The sequence below is a fragment of the Somniosus microcephalus genome, unplaced genomic scaffold (assembly GCF_052327205.1).
Source record: "Somniosus microcephalus isolate GS21.2 unplaced genomic scaffold, FLI_Smic_1.0 unresolved_chr1, whole genome shotgun sequence".
Taxonomy (NCBI): Eukaryota; Metazoa; Chordata; class Chondrichthyes; order Squaliformes; family Somniosidae; genus Somniosus; species Somniosus microcephalus.
This window is the reverse complement of record NW_028225179.1, coordinates 131,253,252-131,271,660: the sequence shown is the minus strand read 5'-3', so window position 1 is coordinate 131,271,660 and position 18,409 is coordinate 131,253,252. Positions and strand designations below refer to the sequence as shown.

Here is an 18,409-nt window from a genome sequence, read left to right as displayed (position 1 = left end):
GAGGGATTGGAACATGACGATTTTAAATTTGAGGCATTGGACCAGGAGCCAGTGTAGGTCAGTGAGCACAAGGATAACGGTTGACCAGGCAGCAGTTTTGGATAAGCTGAAGTGGAGGATAGGAGGCTGCCCATGAGAGCATTGGAATAGTCAAATCTGGAGCTGACAACAGCTAGCACCTTTAACATAGTAAAACATCCCAAGGCGCTTCACAGGAGCGTAATCAAACAAAAACTGACACCAAGCCACAAAAGGAGCTATATTAGGACAGGTGACCAAAAGCTTGGTCAAAGATGTAGATTTTAAGGAGTGTCTTACCGACACCGGCCTCCTCCTTACAGGGTGAAAAGTTAGGAAAAACAAAGGCGAATCTTGGTGGTCGAGAGGATGTGGGGTTGAAAACTCACCTTGGCACTGAGGTTACAAACAGTCCTGAGGCAGTGGCCGGGGAGGGGGATGGTGTCAGTGGCGAGGAAGCAGAGTTTGTGTCGGGGGCTGAAGACAATGGCTTCACTCTTCCCAATGCTTAGCTGGAGGAAGTTAAGATTCATCCAAGAATGTTGAAGAAGCAGTCTGCTAGCACAGAGGCAGTGGAGAGGTAGAGCTGAGCGTCATTAGCATACAGATAGAACCTGATGCCATATCTGTAGAACATACGAAAAATGACAGACAGAACCACCAGTCCGTCCAGCCTGTTCCATATAATGTTGATGTCTTGTGCATCACAATACATACACTCCCCACCACACTCAGGAGACACGGTCCCCGATTCATTAATCTCTCCCTGCTTTATGAACTCTGGAAGTTTACTCACAACCGAGGTAAGACTAACTGGACTATCATTTCTTCACTGATTCCCGTCCTTGTCCAAGGCTGGAACATCTGCCACCCTTCAGCCCTCTCTGACACAATTCCTCTTTCCAAAGATTTTGTGTCAGTGGTGGCTCCGCGATAGCGCTCTCGCCTCTGAGTCAGGCGGCTGTCGGTTCAAGCCTCACTCCAGGTATTTGAGCACAACATCGAGGCTGACACACCAGTGCCAGTACTGAGGGAGCTTCCGCTGCACCGTCGGAGGGGCCATTTTTTCAGATGAGACGTTAAACCGAGGCCCTGTCTGCACTCTAAAGTGGGTATAAAAGATTCTATGGCACTATTCAAAGAAGATCAGGTCCTGGCCAATATTTATTACTCAATCAATATCACTAAAACAGATCATCTGGTCATTATCACATTAGTTCCCTTCGCCGCTCCTTCACTCTCCAGTATAAAACAAGCTCCCTCCTCTCAAAGTGGTGCGGCTCATTCTTTGGCTGATCATTTACTCTTTATGTGCTTATAAAAGCAGTACTAATTTTCCTTTTTGCCCTACACTTTAATGTTGTTTTGTTCTGCATTATGTCACTTATAATTATCGTATGCCTCTTTTTAACCCTTGTTTGGGCTCGAACATCTTCATTTATCCACGCAACCCCACTCTTTTGACGCACATTCCCACAAGGAGAGGGGGGTATTTAACCTGTACCTTATCCATCTCCCAAGGATGATAGTACAAAGCAAAAGGAGATGGTAATGGGACAAGTAAAGAAACAAAAGATAAGTCTAGAAGAGGTGTAAATGGGAATGGCAGAATCATCAACAGCTGCCAAGTGAAAAAATAGGGGCAGAGGTTATGGTCTGAAATTGTTGAACTTGATGTTGAGTCCAGAAGGCTGTAAAAGCCTAACTGAAAGATGAGGTGCCATTCCCATTTACACATCTGACTCATCTTTTGTTTCTTTACTTGTCTCATTACCATCTCCTTTTGCTTCGTACTATCATACCTTTTGTCATTTAATCACTCCTGCCCTCCACTCGATCACAGGCCTTCAGTGTCAGTTGTGGCTCAGTCGGTAGCACACTCACCTGAATCAGTAGGTTGTGGGTTCAAATCCCACTCCAGGGACTTGAGCAGATAAAGTGAGGCTGACACTCCAGTGCAGTGCTGAGGGAGGTGCCGTCTTTCGGATGAGACGTTAAGTCAAGGCCTTGTCTGCTCTCTCAGGTTGACGTAAAAGATCCCGCGGCACTATTTCGAAGAACAGGGGAGTTTCTCCCCAGTGTCCTGGCCAATATTTATCCCTCAACCAGCACAACAAAAACAGATTATCTGGTCATTATCACATCCGGCGGTCATGAAAGGTGCTATATAAATGCAAGTTCTTTTTATCCTTCCCTTCCCCCTTTCCTGCACATAGAATCATAGAATGGTTACACCACGGAAGAATTCAGCCCGTCGAGTCCATGCCGGCTCGCTGCAAGAGCACTTCAAGTAGCCCTGCAATTTTTTTTCCTTCAGGTTCTTATCCAACTCCCTTTTGAAAGCCGTGATTGAATCTGCCTCCACCACCCTTTCAGGCAGTGCATTCCAGATCCTAACCACTCGCTGAGTAAAACATTTTTTCTGTCGCCTTTGGTTCCTTTGCCAATCACCTTAAATCTGTGTCCTCTGGTTCTCGACCCTTCCGCCAATGGGAACAGTTTCTCTCTATCTACTCTGTCTAGACCCCTCATGATTTTGAACACCTCTATCAAATCTCCTCTCAACCTTCTCTGCTCTAAGGAGAACAACCCCAGCTTCTCCAGTCTATCCACGTAACTGAAGTCCCTCATTCCTGGAATCATTCTCGTAAATCTTTCCTGCACCCTCTCTAAGGCCTTCACATCCTTCCTAAAGTGCGGTGCCCAGAATTGGACACAATATTCCAGTTGAGGCCGAACCAGTGTTTTATACAGGTTCATCATAATTTCCATGCTTTTGTACTCTATACCTCTATTCATGAAGCCCAGGATCCCGTAAGCTTTTTTAATTGCTTTCTCAACCTGCCCTGCCACCTTCAATGATTTGTGCACATATACCCCCAGGTCTCTCTGTTCATGCTCCCCCTTTAGGATTGTCCCCTTTAGTTTATATTTCCTCTTCATTCTTTCTACCAAAATGTATCACTTCACACTTTTCTGTGTTAAATTTCATCTGCCACATGTCCGCCCATTCCACCATCCTGTCTATGTCCTCTTGAAATCTAACACTATCACACACAGAAACACACAGAAACCCCACAGTGCAGATAGAGGCCATTTCGGCCCATCGAGCCTGCACCGACACATATCCCACCCGATCCCCGTAACCCCTACACCAACACATATCCCACCCTATCCCCGTAACCCCAAGTATTTAATCCCCCTAACACTAAGGGTCAATTTATCATAGCCAATCAACCTAACCCGCACATTTTTGGACTGTGGGAGGAAACCGGAGCACCCGGAGAAAACCCACGCAAACACGGGGAGAATGTGCAAACTCCACACAGACAGTTGCCCGGGGCCGGATTCGAACCCGGGTCCCTGGTGCTGTGAGGCAACAGTGCTAACCACTATGCCACCGTGCTGCCTCCTCACTGTTCACTATAATTCCAAGTTTTGTGTCATCTGCAAATTTTGAAATTGTGCCTTGTACACCCACATCCAAGTCATTAATATATATCAAGAAAAGCAGTGGTCCCAGAACTGACCCCTGCGGAACACCACTGTATACCTTCCTTCAGTCCAAAACCGTTCACCACTACTCTCTGTTTCCTGTCACTTAGCCAATTCCATATCCATGCTGCCACTGTCCCTTTTATTCCATGGGCTTCAACTTTGCTGGCAAGCCTATCGTGTGGCAGTTTGTCGATCGCCTTTTGGAAATCCATGTACACCACATCAACCATATTGCCCTCATCAACACTCTCTGTTACCTCATCAAAAACTCAATCAAGTTGGTTAAACACGATTTGCCTTTAACAAATCTGTGCTGGCTCTCCTTAATTAATCCAAACTTGGCCAAGTGACTGTTAATTTTGTCCCTGATTCTTGTTTCTAAAAGCTTCCCCACTACCAAGGTTAAACATACTGGTCTGTAGTTGCTGGATTTATCTTTACACCCTTTTTTGAACAAGCGTGTAACATTGGCAATTCTCCAGTCCTCTGGCACCACCCCCGTTTCTAAGGAGGATTATGGCCAATACCTCCGCGATTTCTTCCTTCACTTCCCTCAGCATCCTAGGATGCATCCCATCTAGTCCTGGTGACTTTAAATATAGCCAGCCTTTCTAGTACCTCCTCTATCAATTTTTAGCCCATCCAGTATCTCCTCTATCTCCTCCTTCACTATGTCTATGGCAGCATCTTCTTCCTTGGTGAAGACAGATGCAAAGTACTCATTTAGCATCTCAGCCATACCCTCTGCCTCCATGCGTAGTGTTGTGTCTGTGTATAATAAGACACAGACTGCAGGAGAACGGTACAACAGGTGTTTACTCGATGTGGCTCACACTGGAACTGATCTGTACAGATTACTACTCAGTGCTATATACAGGTGTGGTCACTGCCGGTACTGCAGTATACATGAGCTGTAAAAGATAGTTCCCCCCCTTAAAGGTATATACATTACAATTCCTCCCCTTTTAGATTAACAGTACCATAACACTCATTTAACAATTAAATATCAAACTAATTACAATTAACACTTTTAACATGCAACATTAGCTGAAAATAGTCTATTTATATATTCAGTCTTTGGGGAGGCTTCCTGATCCTTTCTGGATAGCGCCTTTCCCGAGTGTCTTGCTCTTGGTGCGGAGGCGATTCTGGCCCCCTGTCGTCGGTTGGTTCATCAGCTTCCGATGCTACTGTTTCTGGGGTAGATGCGACCTGTACGTCGGGTTCATCACCAGGTACGTATGGGCGAGGCATGGGGTTGACTTGTTCCTGTGACTCTAGGATCTGGTCAGCATGGCGTCTCACGATGCTCTCCCCAACGTCCACTGTGTACATTAGTGGGCCCTGCCGTGTGCATATCGTTCCTGGCTGCCATTTTTCTGTTCGGTAGCCGCGGGCCAAGACTGGTTGCCCTACATTGAAGCTCCTTGTTGGCTTCTCATGGATGTGCTGGAATTGCTTACTCTCAACATCTCTTCGTACATTTGGTCTGAGCAAATCCAGGCGAGATCTTAACCTTCGGTTAAAGAACATCATGGCTGGGGCCTGGTTGGTGACTGCATGTGTCGCATTCCGGTAGGTGAACAGGAAATTGTCCACCTTGTGCTGCAGCGGAATGTTGTCATTGTACATAGCCTTTATTGCCTTCTTAAAGGTTTGTATGAACCTCTCAGCCAATCCATTTGTGGCTGGATGATACGGGGCGGATGTGTAATGCCTTACCCCATTCTTTTTCAAGAACCTCCGGAACTCTTCGCACACAAACTGTGGTCCGTTGTCGGAGCAAATCTGTTCTGGCAAGCCATTCCTGGCAAAAATGGTCCGTAGGACTGCAATAGTTTTCTCCGTGGTGGTGGAGGACATTTTGATGACCTCCGGCCATTTCGAGTGCGCATCCACGGCTATTAAAAACATTGAGTCCATGAATAGACCAGCAAAATCAATATGCACCCATTGCCATGGAGATGAGGGCCACTCCCATGGGTGTAGAGGGGCCTGTGGTGGTGCATTTTGGACTTTCTGGCATCCTGAGCAGCTCTTGGTCAGGTCCTCGATTTGTTTATTGATTCCCGGCCACCACACATAAGCCCTGGCTAGGCTTTTCATTTTTACCCCTCCCAGATGACCCTCATGAAGCTCATTGAGCACTCTATCCCTTAACTTGGGTGGAATTACCACTCGGGATCCACACATCAAGGTCCCCCGGCACACTGACAGCTGTTCTCTCCTTGTCGAGAATGCTGGCAACAGTGAGTCGCCATGTGCTGGCCATCCCTTCACTGTCAAATCATATACCTGAGACAGTGTCGGGTCATTTCGGGTTTCCTTTTCGATACAAGCGTTAGTTACCGGTAGGTACTCAACTATAGTCGAATGGAATATTTCGACAGGATCCACTGCTGGTGCTTCCTCCGCAGTAGGCAGTGGCAGGCGTGATAGCCCATCAGCATTTCCATGCTGTTTCGTGCCCTTATATTCAATCTCATAGTGGTGCGCCCCTAGAAAAAGTGACCATCTTTGTAGTCGTTGCGCAGTCATCACCGGAACGCCCTTCTTCGGATTAAAAATGGAGACAAGAGGCTGGTGATCAGTCAGCAAGGTGAATTTCTGCCTGTGCAGATAGTGATTGAACTTTTTCACTCCCCACACTAGGCTGAGGGCCTCCCTGTCAATCTGGGCGTAGTTACGCTCGGCTGAGGTTAGTGATCGTGACGCAAAGGCTATTGGCCTCTCTGAGCCGTCCGAGAATTTGTGCGACAGCACCGCTCCAATGCCGTAGGGTGACGCATCACATGCCAACCGAATTGGTAATGCTGGGTTGTAATGGGCCAATACCTCTTTCGATGTGATTAGTGTTTTGCTCTTCTGGAAAGCTCGTCTACATTCGTCACTCCACTTCCATGGCACCCCAGTTTGCAGTAGGGTGTTCAGTGGGTGTAGTATTGTAGACAAATTTGGCAAGAACTTATGGTAGTAGTTTATCAGCCCGAGGAACGACCTCAGTTGTGACACATTTTCCGGTGCTGGAGCCTTGACTACTGCCTCAATCTTCTCTGGGGACTTATGTAAGCCCTCTTTATCGATAACGTGGCCACAATACGAGATCTGTTTTCTAAAAAACTCGCATTTGGGGCGGTTAGCTCGGAGCCCATATTCCTGCAATCTAGTGAGCACCTGCTCCAGGTTGGCAAGGTGATCACTGTCATTTTCGCCCGTGACCAGGATGTCATCCAAATAACACTGGGTCCCTGGGATCCCTTGCAGGACTTGTTCCATTGCCCTCTGCCAAATAGCCAGAGCTGATGCTACCCCGAATACCAGCCGGTTGTATTGGTAGAGACCTTTATGGGTGTTGATTGTGAGATATTTTTTTGATGCTTCTTCTACCTCCATTTGCAGATACGCCTGGGCCAGATCAATCTTAGTGAAGCGTTTCCCTCCAGATAGCGAGGCGAAAATATCTTCAATCCACGGAAGTGGATATTGTACAGTGTGAAGGACCAGGTTCACTGTTACCTTAAAGTCCCCACAGATGCGAACCTTCCTTGGTTCCCCAGGTTCAACGACTTTTTCATCACAGGGATGATGGGTGTAGCTCACTTGCTCCAGTCTACCTTGGACAGTACACCTGAACATTCCAGACTCTCCAGCTCTGCTTCGACGGCTGGGCGGATCGCATAAGGTACCAGTCTGGCCTTAAAAAATTTTGGGCTTGCGTTTTCTACAATTTTAATCGTCACTGTCATGCCTTTTAGTGTTCTGAGTCCTTGCTGGAACACTTCTTTCGCATCAGTTAGGATCTTTGACAGTCGCCCAGGTGTGACGTCGTCATCCTTTTTGTCGGCCACAGTCAGTGCCTGTATGGAATGCCAATCCAGTTGTATTTTCCGGATCCATTCACGTCCCAGTAATGGTGGTCCTCCATCTTGCAATACATACAGGTCTAGTTTTGGTGTTTCCTTACCGTTATATATAACGGTCACCCCTATTTTCCCTTTGGGGTAGACTTTTTGCCCCGTGTACGTCTTCAAAATAATTTTTGTGTCTCTCAAGGGTATGTGTGAGAATAGCCGCTCGTAGTCCCGTCGGTTTATGACTGTTAGGGCTGATCCTGTGTCCAATTCCATCTTTACCTGGACTCCTGCTATCTTGAGAGTGACCCAAATGGTTCGGTGATCCTCCGTTGTGATTATGTAGTTTCAGACAACTCAGTTCCCTGCTTTCGGAGTCGTTATCACTCTTTTGTTCGTCTGAACTATTCTCCGTCATCTTATGTACCTTCTTGTACTTTTCTTTGGTAGGTTTCTTATTGCTGGTTTTCTTTCCCGACCTGCAGACTCGTGCTATGTGTCCTACTTTTCCACACTTTGTCTTTGAACCAGCAATCATTCTGGTTGTGTGTTGTTCTGCCGCAGCGATAGCACTTCTCTGTTCCATATGACATTTCGTTTGTGCCATATTCTTGCGGTCTCTGTTGTATCTCTGCAGCGCCTCGTGCTGCTGCTTCATATGATACCGCAATGCTGAAAGCCTTTTCCAGCGTAAGGTCCTTTTCAGATAAAAGCCGTTTCTGGGTTCCTTCACTTTGAAGCCCACACACAAACTTGTCCCTTAAGGTATCTGCCAGTCCCGCTCCAAACTGGCAGTGTTTCGATAGTTTACGCAGTTTTGTTAAATAATCAGCATTGCTTTCATCCTTATGCTGGTTCCGTTTGTGAAATTTGAATCTTTCTGCTATCAGCAGCGGTGTGGGGTTTAAATGTTCCTGTAGTATCGTTACTATGTCTTCAAAACTTTTTTCCATTGGCTTCGTTGGGGTTACTAGATTTCGTAATAAACCATACGTCTTTGCACCCATTAAATTTAACAATACCGATGCTTTCTTGTCATCTGACACCTCATTTGCCTTGCAGTATACCTCTATTCGTTCGACATATGTAGTCCAATCTTCGACTTCATTGTCAAATGCGGTGATACTGCCACTCTTTGGCATTTTGGGTGTGGTTTAAAATGGCGTCTCCCAATAGCTTAAAATGGCGTCTCCTGCGCTTTCCTTCCTCCCCCGCTGCTGCCAACGCCGCTCCTGGCGGTTCTCGTGGCAATGGCGATGCCCTGTAGGTTTCGCGCGCTTCTCCTGCGCTGCTGCCAACGCCGCTCTCGGCGGTCCTCGTGGTAATGGCGGCGCCTCGCGGGTTTCTGCGCATCTCTCTCTCCCTCTCTTCGATGCTGCTCGGCCCCTGAACACCGGCTGCGCCCTGTGCGCTCTGCCCTCTCTCTCTCTCCCCCGTCGACGCTGCTCGGCCCTTTGCTGTGCCGCTCGGTCGGGCTCTAGCCCACTGCTGTCCGGGAAGGGTCTGCGCACTACCTGTTGCCAACCCATTTCGCTGGACCACCTCGACTGGAAAGCCAAGCCTGGCTCTCGACAGCCTCCCCCGCAATTGTCGAGTCTCTGCTGGATGACTGGGCGGTTGCCCGTGGTCGACGCCCGAGTCTCTGGCCTTGACCTCCAATCCACTGATCTCCAGGAACGAATCCCCAGGAGGTGATGCAGAGTTGCAGGTAGGTTCGAACTTGCCTTGTCGCCAATGTTGTGTCTGTGTATAATAAGACACAGATTGCAGGAGAACGGTACAACAGGTGTTTACTCGACGTGGCTCACACTGGAACTGATCTGTACAGATTACTACTCAGGGCTATATACAGGTGTGGTCACTGCTGGTACTGCAGTATACATGAGCTGTAAAAGATAGTTCCCCCCTTAAAGGTATATACATTACACGTAGGTCTCCTTTTTGGTCCCGAATCGGTCCCACCCCTCTTCTTACTACCCATTCACTATTTATATGTCTATAGAAGACTTTTGGATAACCTTTTATGTTAGCAGACATTCTATTCTCATACCCTCTCTTTGCCCCTCTTATTTTCTTTTTCACTTCTCCTCTGAACTTTCTATATTTAACCTGATTCTCAGATGTATTCTCGACGTGACATCTATCATACGCACTCTTTTTCTGCTTCATATAGACTTCTATAGACTCTGGAACAGTTCCCATGGATTGGAGGGTAGCTAATGTAACCCCACTATTTAAAAAAGGTGGTAGAGAGAAAACGGGTAATTATAGACTGGCAAGCCTGACATCGGTAGTGGGGAAAATGCTAGAGTCCATTATAAAAGATGTAATAGCAGAGCACTTGGAAAACAGTGACAGGATCAGACAAAGTCAACATGGATTTACAAAAGGTAAATCATGCTTGACTAATCTACTGGAATTTTTTGAGGATGTAACTGGTAGAATAGATAAGGGAGAACCAGTGGATGTGGTGTATTTGGACTTTCAGAAGGCTTTCGATAAGGTCCCGCATAAGAGATTAGTGTGCAAAGTTAAAGCACATGGGATTGGGGGTAAGGTACTGACTTGGATAGAGAACTGGTTGGCAGACAGGAAGCAAAGAGTTGGAATAAACGGGTCTTTTTCCGAGTGGCAGGCAGTGACTAGTGGGGTACCGCAGGGATCGGTGCTAGGACCCCAGTTATTCACAATATATATTAATGATCTAGACGAGGGAACTAGATGTAATATCTCCAAGTTTGCAGATGACACAAAGCTGGGTGGGCGTGTGCTGTGAGGAGGATGCAGAGAAACTCCAGTACGATTTGGTCAGGTTGGGTAATTGGGCAGATGCCTGGCAGATGCAGTATAATGTGGATAAATGCGAGGTTATCCACTTTGGTGGCAAAAACAGGAAGGCAGATTATTATCTGAACAGCAATAGATTGGGAAAAGGGGAAGTGCAACGAGACCTGGGTGTCCTTGTGCACCAGTCACTGAAGGTAAGCATGCAGGTGCAGCAGGTGGTTAAGAAGGCAAATGGTATGTTGGCCTTCATAGCGAGAAGATTGAAGTGCAGGAGCAAGGATGTCTTGCTGCAGTTGTACAGTGCCTTGGTGAGACCACACCTTGAGTAGTGTGTGCAGTTTTGGTCGCCTTATCTGAGGAAGGATGTTCTTGCCATGGAGGGAGTGCAGCGAAGATTCACCAGACTGATACCTGGGATGGCAGGAATGACGTATGAAGAGAGATTGGATCGACTGGGCTTGTATTCGCTAGAGTTTAGAAGAATGAGAGGGGATCGCATTGAAACTTATAAAATTCTAATAGGACTAGACAGACTAGATGCAGGAAGGATGTTCCTGATGGCGGGGGAGTCCAGAACCAGGGGTCACAGTCTAAGGATAAGGGGTAAGCCATTTAGGACTGAGATGAGGAGGAATTTCTTCACCCAGAGAGTGGTGAACCTCTGGAATTCTCTACCACAGAAGGCAGTTGAGGCCAATTCATTAAATATATTCAAGAAGGAGTTAGATATATTTAAGGCTAAAGGGATCAAGGGATATGGGGAGAAAGCAGGGACAGAGTATTGAACTTGGATGATCAGCCATGATCTCATTAAATGGCGGAACAGGCTCGAGGGGCTGAATGGCCTATTCCTGCTCCTATGTTTCATCTTACTCTCTATCTCTTTTGTCATCCAGGGAGCTCTGACTTTAGTTGCCCTACCTTTCCTCCTTGTGGGAATGTACCTCGACTGTACCTGAACTATTTGCTCTTTAAAGGCCCATTGTTCCATTGCAGTTTTGCCTGCCAATCGTTGATTCCAATTTAACCGGGCCAGATCCGTTCTCATCCCACTGAAATTGGCCTTCCTCCAATTAAGTATTTTTACTCTAGATTGCTCCCAGTCCTTTTCCATAGCTAATCTAAACTTTATGATATTATGATCACTGTTCCCTAAATGTTCACCTACTGACACTTGCTCCACCTCATTCCCCAGAACCAGATCCAGCAATGCCTCCTTCCTCGTTGGGCTGGAAACATACTGATCAAGAAAGTTCTCCTGAACACACTTCAGAAATTCTTCCTCCTCTCTGGCCTTTACACTAGTACTAGCCCAGTCTATAGTAGGATAGTTGAAGTTCCCCATTATCACTACTCTATAGTTCTTACATCTAATTTCTCTGCAAATTTGCTCCTCCATATTTTTCCCACTATTTGGTGGTCTATAGAATACACCTAGTAGTGTAATGGCACCTCCATTATTTCTTATCTCTCGCCATATAGATTCTGTCCTTGACCCCTCCAGGACATCCTCTCTCTCCAGCACTGTAACATTCTCCTTAACCAATACTGCCACACCACCTCCTATCTTTCCTGAACACCTTATATCCAGGAATATTTAATACCCAATCCTGTCCTTTTTTGAGCCAGGTCTCCATTATTGCCACAGCATCAGATTCCCATGTGGCTATTTGCGCCTGCAGCTCACCAACCTTGTTTACTATGCTTCGTGCGTTCACACACATACACTGTAAACCTATCTTAGACTATCCTGTGTTCTCTCTTAGCCTGACCCCACCTAATACCTTCCTATTTATTACTTTAGTGCTACATTCTGGTGCCCATCCTCCTGCCAACTTAGTTTTAAATCCTCCCCAACAGCACTAGCAAACCTCCCTGCGAGGATATTGGTTCCGGCTCTATTGAGGCACAACCCGTCTGGCCTGTACAGATCCCACCTCCCCCAGAACTGATCCCAATGTCCCAGGAATCTAAAGCCCACCCTCCTGCATCATCTCTCCAGCCACGCATTCATCTGTTCTATCCTCCTATTTCTATACTCACTCGCATGTGGCACTGGGAGTAATCCAGAGATTACTACCTTTGAGGTCCTGCTTTTTACTCTCTTTCCTAGTTCCCTAAAATCTGCCTGCAGGACCTCATCCTTCTTTCTGCCAAGTCGTTGGTACCGATATGGACCACGACCTCTGGCGGTTCACCCTCCCCCCCCAGAATGTCCTGTAGCCGCTCAGTAACATCTTTGACCCTGGCACCAGGGAGGCAACCTACCATCCCGGAATCACATCTGCGGCCGCAGAAACGCCTGTCTGTTCCCCTAACTCTATTGCCTTCCCAATGTTCCTGCTGCCCCCCACCCACCCCCACAGCTTTAGCCACCCGTGGTGCCGTGGACTTGGCTCTGACTGTACTCCCAGAGGAACCATCGCCCTCACGGTTGGAGAGCGAGATGCACTCAGAGGACTCCTGCACTACCTGCCTTGTCTGTCTGACAGTCACCCATTCCCCTCTCTGCCTGCACACTCTTACGCTGCAGGGTGACCACCTCCTGAAACGTGCTATCCATGAAGCTCTCGGCCTCGCGGATGCACCGCAGTGACTCCAGCTGCTGCTAAAGCTCCAAAACTTTCTGTACCTGTAATTGTGTCCTTCATTAATAATTGCTTGCTGGACCTGCATGGTTAAGGTTTAGTAAGCAACTGGGGCCAACTGCTAACCCTTCAGTCTCTATTACCAAGCAGTAAACAACGAAACATAATTGTTTTTGGTAGATGTTGGCGTGTTTTTGGTTGATGTCGCCGAGGGTCAGCATGTAGATGTGATATAGGAGGGGGGCGGGGGCCAAGGATAAGTCCTTGGGGGACACCAGAGGTAATGGTGCAGGAGCGGGAAGAGAAGCCATTGCAGGTGATTCTCTGCCTAGACCAGATAGATAAGAATGGAAGCAGGCGAATGCAGTCCCACCCAGCTGGACGACAAGAAGAATGAAGGTTCGGTTATGGGAACACGAGAGGAGAACGGAAGTCGGGAAAAGCCAGAAGCCAACAACAGAGAACAGAACACAAGAAAGGCAAGGTCAGTGAACAGTTAACATTATCAAGGGTGGGATTGTAGATTGAAAGGAAAAGCACCCAAGAGTCCCGCAACCGTAGACGTCCCATTCCTCCCTCACTGGCCTGGTGTGTCGTTCCAGCGTTTAATTGGGGTGAAAGGGGACAAGGCGAGGGTCGTGTGTGTGTGGGATGAGGAGCCAGTTAGTGCACTAACAGGGAGTCAGCATTAGGCTGCTGAAAGCCCAACATATTAGTGAGATAAGTTTCAGACTCAAAGACGCCAAAAAGGAAGTGGGACTGAGTGCTAATCTTAGCATTGTAAATCACAGGGTCCATTTCGCAATAAACACACAGTGAGTGAAGAGCTCGGAGATTCACAAAACCTGGGCACTAGTTTCACCATCTCAGTATCGAATGCCTGAAATACAGTCATTATCAAAGGGCGGGGGGGGGGTAAAAACTGACCTTTCACGCTGCATGAAAAGATGATTCGATAAGAAACTGTCCTTTCCCCCTCTGGGACTGGGCGGTGCAGTGGGTCAGACACTGTCCTTTCCCCCTCTGGGACTGGGTGATGCAGTGGGTCAGACACTGTCCTTTCCCCCTCTGGGACTGGGTGATGCAGTGGGTCAGACACTGTCCTTTAACCCTCTGGGATTGGGTGATGCAATGGGTCAGACACTGTCCTTTCCCCCGCTGGGACTGGGTGGTGCAGTGTGTCAGACACTGTCCTTTCACCCTCTGGGACTGGGTGATGCAGTGGGTCAGACACTGTCCTTTCCCCCTCTGGGACTGGGTGGTGCAGTGGGTCAGACACTGTCCTTTCACCCTCTGGGACTGGGTGGTGCAGTGGGTCAGACACTGTCCTTTCCCCCTCTGGGACTGGGTGGTGCAGTGGGTCAGACACTGTCCTTTCCCCCTCTAGGACTGGGTGGTGCAGTGGGTCAGACACTGTCCTTTCCCCCTCTGGGATTGGGTGGTGCAGTGTGTCAGAAACTGTCCTTTCCCCCTCTGGGATTGGGTGGTGCAGTGGGTCAGACACTGTCCTTTCCCCCTCTGGGACTGGGTGGTGCAGTGGGTCAGACACTGTCCTTTCCCCCTCTGGGACTGGGCGGTGCAGTGGGTCAGACACTGTCCTTTCACCCTCTGGGATTGGGTGTTGCAGTGGGTCAGACACTGTCCTTTCCCCCTCTGGGATTGGGTGGTGCAGTGGGTCAGACACTGTCCGTTCCTCCTCTGGGACTGGGTGGTGCAGTGGGTCAGACACTGTCCTGTCCCCCTCTGGGACTGGGTGGTGCAGTGGGTCAGACACTGTCCTTTCCCCCTCTGGGATTGGGTGGTGCAGTGGGTCAGACACTGTCCTTTCCCCCTCTGGGACTGGGTGGTGCAGTGGGTCAGACACTGTCCTTTCCCCCTCTGGGACTGGGCGGTGCAGTGGGTCAGACACTGTCCTTTCACCCTCTGGGACTGGGTGGTGCAGTGGGTCAAAAACTGTCCTTTCACCCTCTGGGATTGGGTTATGCAGTGGGTCAATCACTGTCCTTTCCCCTCTGGGTCTGGGTGGTGCAGTGGGTCAGAAACTGTCCTTTCACCCTCTGGGATTGGGTGATGCAATGGGTCAGACACTGTCCTTTCCCCCGCTGGGACTGGGTGGTGCAGTGGGTCAGTCACTGTCCTTTCCCCCGCTGGGACTGGGTGGTGCAGTGGGTCAGTCACTGTCCTTTCCCCCGCTGGGACGGGGTGGTGCGGTGGGTCAGACACTGTCCTTTCACCCTCTGGGACTGGGTGCTGCAGTGGGTCAGACAGTGTCTTTTCCCCCCTCTGGGACTGGGCGGTGCAGTGGGTCAGACACTGTCCTTTCCCCCTTGAGTAGGTTGTGTGTAAATCTGGTCTTTCTCGCCTGTGGTGTTGTACAGTGCGAGACTCAAACATCACTAACTACCTGAGTAAACTATTTACTAACAGAGTCAGACATCACTAAAGGCTCTCTGCACGGAGAGGCTTTTATTTAGTCAGGCCATTTCTCCAGACGGTTCTTGGAAGGCGAGGATTGCTGACTCTAGTCCCGAGGCTCTGGTGTGCCGTGCATCCCGGAGCACACCAACCAAATCCTGCATCGTCTCAAATACTTCAGCCCCAGGCTTCAAATCGCAAGCTCAGGCCACAGCAGCCAAGGTCCGGAGATGCAGGCGGCAGCCTGGGTTCGGAGTTGGTCGTTCAGCCATGCTGGGGGTTGTGCAACAGCAGCAGTCCTCAGTCGCAGGGCCCTTCAGCAGATGAGGCGATCGCCTGCGTCTCCGAGGTTGAATCCCGGCTCTCGGCCTCACGCGTGTTGCCGGATCGCCTTCCCTTCGGCTGTGTCACTGCGGTTCGCCCGGGAGGCTCTCCAAGCTGAGGATGGCCTGCATCACTCGCTCCAGCTCTGCCTCCAGAGAACAGACCTACAGTGGGGGGGCGGGGGTGGAAACAATATGCACGGGGTCAGTGAGGCCTCCTGTGGGTAGGGTCGCCAAGTCTGGTTGGACCTATAGACCTATAGGTTGGACCTGAACTAGACAATTTCATTCACTTTGCCTCCAATTTCCACCCTTCCCTCACCTTCACATGGTCAATCTCTGACTTTTCCCTTCCCTTCTTCGACTTCTCCGTCTCCATCTCTGGGGATAGGTTATCGACCAATATTCACTACAAGCCCACTGACTCCCACAGCTACCTGGACTACACTTCCTCCCACCCCGCCTCCTGTAAGGGCTCTATTCCATTCTCCCAGTTTCTCCGTCTCTGCCGTATCTGCTCTGACAATGCCACCTTCCATACCAGTGCATCTGACATATCTTCCTTTTTCCTCAACCGAGGATTCCCTTCTACAGTGGTTGACACGGCCCTCGACCGGGTCCGTTCTATCTCCCGCACTTCTGCTCTCACCCCTTCCCCTCCCTCCCGGAACCACGATAGGTTTCCCCTTGTCCTCACCTTTCACCCCACCAGCCTCCACATTCAACGGATCATCCTCCGGCATTTCCACACCTCCAACGTGATCCCACCACCAAATGCATCTTCCACTCCCCTCCCCTTTCAGCATTCCATAGGGACCGCTCCCTCCGAGACACCCTAGTCCACTCCTCCATCACCCCCAGCACCTTCCCGTGCAAGCGCAGGAGATGTAACACCTGCCCCTATACCTCCCCCCTTCCCACTGTCCAGGGCCCCAAACACCCCTTCCAGGTGAAACAACGATTTACTTGTACTTCTTGCAATCTAGTATACTGTATTCGCTGCTCACAATGTGGTCTCTACATTGGGGGGACCAAACGCAGATTGGGTGATCGCTTTGCGGAACACCTCCGTTCAGTCCGTAATGGTGACCCCGAGCTTCCGGTCACCTGTCATTTTAATTCACCGCTCCATTCCCACTCGGACCTCACCGTCCTTGGCCTCTTGCATTTTTCCACGGAAGCTCAACGTACATCAAGGAACAGCACCTCATCTTCCGAATAGGCACTTCCGGACTCAATATCGAGTTCAACAACTTCAGATCATAACCTCGGCCCCTATTATATTTTTATATATTTTATCCACACTTTCGGTTTGTGACTTTTCCTTTTGTTTCTCTCTCCCACATGGCAGCTGTCTTTCACGCTGCCAGCGCATTTCACACTTCATCTAGAGCCACTGTTTCTTTCTTTACCTGTCCTATTACCATCTCGTCTCACCTTGAATATCTCTTAATGTCTCTGCTTTCATCCCCTCCCCCATTTCCCAGCCCCCAAACTGCCTTTTGTTTCATTTCCTGCCTTTTCTCTCAGTTCTGTCGAAGGGTTTCGACCCGAAACGTTGACTCTATTTCTCTCTCCACGGATGTTGCCTGGCCGGCTGAGTTTTTCCAGCGTTTCCTGTTGTTATTTCTGGTTGGACCAATTCCTGGAGGTGTCATCACATGACCTCCAACCGCCCCGCCCCCTCACTCACTCTATTGGTCGCCCGACACGCCCATCATCGCCTTCCCCAGCCAATCGGAAAGCGAATAGCCTCTCCATTACCCAATTGGATAATACTTGACCGCCAGTCAAATGGCCCTTTCATCGCACGTCTGAGATTTTTATAACTGATAAACAGAAGCGTCCAAAGGCTTTTTTAAATGAAAAACACAATTTTACTTTATGGGCCCTATGATTTGTCTCCAGGCTCTGCTGGCAGCAAGTGTCCTGGAGATTAATCTTTCATTCCTGGAGGCTCCAGGGCCAATCCTGGAGGGTTGGCAACCCCTTGCCCCCGGTGTTTGTGGGTGCGGCCCCCCTCTGGACGGTAACCGACGGCAACAGCAGAAACGCCATCAGATTACACCGGGAGGGGAGGGAAGTCCAGCGAAGGAGCGGTGATGATCCGTCGGGAGCAGGGGCTCCGTCCCCGATCTCTGCTTACTCCGATCGCCCTCTGCACTTAGCTTCGGGGAGAGAAGCAATAATCAGCTGGGGGGAGGGGTCCCTGCTGCCGTCCGACTCCTCCCCCCCCCCCGATAGGAAAGTGCGGACCGCTGGAGGCAGGGGCCTGGACTGGGTGCTGGCTCAGCAGTGATGCCCCCCATTGTACAATATCCCACGCACCAAATGTCCAGGCTCAGCCACGGAGAGCGGCCACTTGGGGCGAGGTACTGTGCACCCAGCAAGGGGGGGGGAAGGGGGTAAGGGAGGGAACTAAAACAACTGGGGCTTCACCGGGTGCTCTGCCGATCGGCAGCGCTCGAACCCACTGAGCGTCTGCCCCCAGCCCTCTCCCCTCCCCCAGTAATGGAGAGCAGTAGCTCAGGGTGGGGGGGCGGTTGACCGGCACGGCAACTGGATCACAGACCGTCCTCAGCCCTGCCCCCCACGGCCGGCGGCCGATTTGGTTTCTTCTGAACCCAGACGCGGGATATTCAGCCCGGTTTCCAAGGCGAGCGTTCGAGCCGGCTGCGCGCGGGGACACTGCCTAACCCAGCCCTCCCAGCACCGACAGAGCCATGAGCTCAGTTGCCGTGCTGCCTGCTGCGCTCGGGGCCCACGGAGCCGGCGGGTAGACGGGGTTTGAAGGGACCGCGCTGCAAATCGGAGGGCACGTCAACCCGGTCAATGACACGCTGCCCCGCCCCACTCCAGGACTCACCTTCTGAGCGGTCTCCTGCCGGATCCTCGCCGGAACCTTTTCTTGGTAGCCGGGTACCTGCGT

The 18,409-nt window shown here is 49.8% G+C and overlaps 1 long non-coding RNA gene across 1 annotated transcript; it reads right to left on the bottom strand.

Annotated features, from left to right (window-relative positions):
• Positions 1-15,189: 15,189 nt before the first annotated feature.
• LOC147095857 (uncharacterized) lies at positions 15,190-18,409 on the bottom strand. The gene is made up of 2 exons (XR_015074649.1): positions 18,347-18,409; positions 15,190-15,645 (listed from the first exon to the last, which is right to left on the bottom strand). It is a non-coding gene; the product is annotated as an uncharacterized LOC147095857 (long non-coding RNA).